The sequence below is a fragment of the Leuresthes tenuis genome, unplaced genomic scaffold, assembly GCF_036924035.1.
Source record: "Leuresthes tenuis unplaced genomic scaffold, fLeuTen1.0.hap1 SCAF_8, whole genome shotgun sequence".
NCBI classification, from domain to species: domain Eukaryota; kingdom Metazoa; phylum Chordata; class Actinopteri; order Atheriniformes; family Atherinopsidae; genus Leuresthes; species Leuresthes tenuis.
In genome coordinates this window covers 2,217,594-2,221,232 of record NW_027325362.1, presented here as the reverse complement: position 1 = coordinate 2,221,232, position 3,639 = coordinate 2,217,594, and the positions used below count along the sequence as shown (strand labels likewise).

Sequence of the window (3,639 nt, the reverse complement as noted above, 5' to 3'; positions counted from 1 at the left end):
AACCTATCCCAGCAGAGGGAACCTATCCCAGCAGGGGGAACCTATCCCAGCAGAGGGAACCTATCCCAGCAGGGGGAACCTATCCCAGCAGAGGGAACCTATCCCAGCAGAGGGAACATATCCCAGCAGAGGGAACCTATCCCAGCAGAGGGAACCTATCCCAGCAGGGGGAACCTATCCCAGCAGAGGGAACCTATCACAGCAGAGGTAACCTATCCCAGTGGAGGGAACCTATTCCAGCAGGGGGAACCTATCCCAGCAGGGGGAACCTATCCCAGCGGAGGGAACCTATCACAGCAGGGGGAACCTATCCCAGCAGGGGGAACCTATCCCAGCAGAGGGAACCTATCCCAGCAGAGGGAACCTATCCCAGCAGAGGGAACCTATCCCAGCAGAGGGAACCTATCCCTGCAGGGGGAACCTATCCCAGCAGAGGGAACCTATCCCAGCAGAGGGAACCTATCCTAGCAGGGGGAACCTATCCCAGTGGAGGGAACCTATCCCAACAGAGGGAACCTATCCCAGCAGAGGGAATCTATCCCAGCAGAGGGAATCTATCCCAACAGAGGGAACCTATCCTAGCAGGGGGAACCTACCTGCTGCCTGCAGTCCTGACCTGTCCCCAGCAGAGAAACAACCACCCCCCCCCGCACTGCTGCACACCTTAAGACCTGTTTAAGGAGGAATGGGACAAAATAACAGCTGGAACTCTGCATCACCTGGTTTCCTCAGAGTCAGAACGGCTTTAAGTGTTGGCAGAAGGAAACAAAGTGGGAAAGATTCACTGTTTTCTGATCTTTTATGGGATGTTGCAGGTCTGAGGTGTAAAAATGATGTTTGTTAACAGATTAAATGAAGCTGAACAGGAAATCTGTTGAGTTCAGACTGTCTGACAGGAAGTAAAAGTAAGAGAAAACATCAAAATAACTGTTTTTGCAGAAAACTATCCCAAGTTTTTCCAATTTGTGGCTGTAAAAGTTATTTTAAGCCTTTTAGGAATGTTATAACATGTAAAACTGATCAGTTTAGTCTGTTTATGGGGTTGACAGAATGAGTAAAGGCTGAAAATCAACACATACAAACCCCCCCCCCCCCCCCCGCACTGCTGCACACCTTAAGACCTGTTTGCAGGAAGAATGGGACAAAATAACAGCTGGAACTCTGCATCACCTGGTTTCCTCAGAGTCAGAACGTCTTTAAGTGTTGGCAGAAGGAAACATCACAGATGTTCTTGTGCAGAGGCAATATCATAGTCTATGAAGTTCTACTGAGGCGTGATTATTGCTAGTTGAAAACTTCACCCAATACCCCGCCAAGATGACTTAAAATACAGTCAGCTACAGCAATTTATGGGACTGGATAGTGTAGTGAGTGACCTGGGTTCAAATCACCTGCATGAAAGGTACTACCTCCAGTAGGGGTCCTTAGGCAAGACCCCCAAAACCCTACATGCCTACCTATAAATGCAGGTAGGCATGCTAATTATGCTAAATGCATAAACATAGATGTGTGTGCTACAGGCCTAAAATGCTCATACTTTCAGTGTGCACTGAAGCAGGTTGAGCTCAGGTTGAGCTCATTTCCAGTTTTATTCTAAGCTGCACTTTTCTATTCAGAGCGCATGAAGATGCCTGAGAAGGTGAACAAACTCCACCAGACAGCACCAAGTGGGCTGAAAACACTGAGGATCACGCATACTTGTCAAAGAGCTTCAAACCCGCAGCTTCTCTACTGGAAAAACTACAAAAAAATATCAGATTAAAGTCTGAATTACAGACAGAAAAGTTCAGTTATCATCCATTGAAAATGTGTTACGGTAATGAACTTATTTGGTCAACGACTCAATAAAACATTCCGAAAATGTATTATAGAACGTGTATTGATCACTAATTTTAATTGAGACCCTGCTTGATACTAATAAGAGAAAAAAATAGCAAAATTGACCTAAATTTGTTTTTGAAAAAGTTAGGACAGTTTCGTGAGAATCACCCAACTATGTAATATCTGCTCCAACCTCATCTCCACTCTGGATGATTACACGACGACCAAAGTGGCTCTAAAATAAGCAACATGAAAGATGTCAGAAAACCTCTCAAAGACAGAGAAATGGAGCCAGTTAAACATCTAACAGCAGCTACTGAAATCAGTGGAGAAGAAGAGCTGCAGCTGACCTTCAACATGCTGAAACATCAGAGTCTGTGTGAGGCAGCAGCGAGGCGCTGAGGCTCAGAGCTTCATTAAGTGAACTCATGAAGTGTGTGAGAGGTCAAAGCCCACGCAGCGCTGCCTAATAAGAACACCACCACCCCCCCCTGAACCTGTCAGAAACTGCCCTGTCAGTTAGCATCTCAGGCCTCCTTACTGGTCCTCTGGTCCGCACCAGTAGGCCTGCCTGGTTACCGCTAACCACTGGGTGGAAGCCGCCTGTTTGGTGTGTGTGTTACAGAAATTTTAACCTGGTGTGTTTAATCGTGGAGTCTTTGGTCTGTTTTCAGCAGCTTGAGCTTCACGGAGATGACGTTTCAGGGTTGAAGGTTGTGGAAAACGTAGAAAGAAGCCAGAAAATGAGCTGTTTGTGTGTCTTTAAAGGTGAAGTTTAAAGTGTTTTACGCTGATAATTCCCATTATATGTCTGTCATAAGCCTTAAATCCGTAGCAAAGTTTCGTGTGAAGAGTGGGTGCTGTGGCGCTGACATACGTGCAACAGCAGAGCTGCTGGCAGGCTGATCAGGGATCTGTGTGTTCGCCTTGTTAAAACATCAACACTTGAAGCACTGCTGCCTGTTTCCGGGGTGGGATCCAAGAGTGTAAATCACTGCTGAGACAGGAGGCAGCAGCTCTGTGATCAGCTCTGTCTGCTGACCACACACAAACACACATTCCTTCCTCAGTGGTGGAATGTCAGTACTTTTACTTAAGTAGCGGTAAAAGTAGGCATTTCAGCTTTTCTTTTTGCTTTACTACATTTATCTGGCTGCTGAATTTGATAATTTATTATCAAATTAGGAGTCTGACTTCAAAAAGACTGACCAGCTTGTATAATTTCTTTTTATATTCCCAGGAAATAGATGCAGAAATTAATGGAAAAGAGAAAATATCAATAAAATGACAGAATATCAGTGAATATCTGCTCTGAGCTCCTTTATCCTCCAACACAGCCTGAACCCTCTGAGACAAGCTTTCTGTCATTTCTTTAAGGAGTCTTCAGGAATAGTTCTCCAGGCTTCTTGAAGGACATCCCAAAGCTCTTCTTTGGATGTGGGCTGCCTTTTGTTCCGTTCTCTGTCAGATGATCCCACACTGCTTCAATAATGTTGAGGTCCGGGCTCTGGGGAGGATTCATCCCTCCATAAGACCTGTTGCCACTGATTTTCAGTCCACTTCTTGTGTCATTTGGCACAGCTCAGCCTTTTCTCCCTGTTTCCCTTCCTTAAGAACGGCTTCTTGACAGCCGCCCTTCCATGGAGACCATTTCTGATGAGGCTTGGGCCAACAGTAGATGGATCAGCTGAAGGTCCAGATGCATCTCTCAGGTCCTGTCAGGTCACAGCTGGATTTTTTCCTCTTTCTTAAGGACATCACTTTCAGATCCTGTTCATCTGCTGGAGATAGTTTTTTAGGCCTGACACTTCTTCTTTT

At 45.8% G+C, this 3,639-nt stretch overlaps 1 non-coding gene across 1 annotated transcript; it reads left to right on the top strand.

Annotated features, from left to right (window-relative positions):
- The first annotated feature begins 1,227 nt into the window (after nucleotides 1–1,227).
- LOC140313532 (U4 spliceosomal RNA) lies at nucleotides 1,228–1,364 on the top strand. The gene has a single exon (XR_011917052.1). It is a non-coding gene; the product is annotated as a U4 spliceosomal RNA (small nuclear RNA).
- The last annotated feature ends 2,275 nt before the right edge of the window (nucleotides 1,365–3,639 follow it).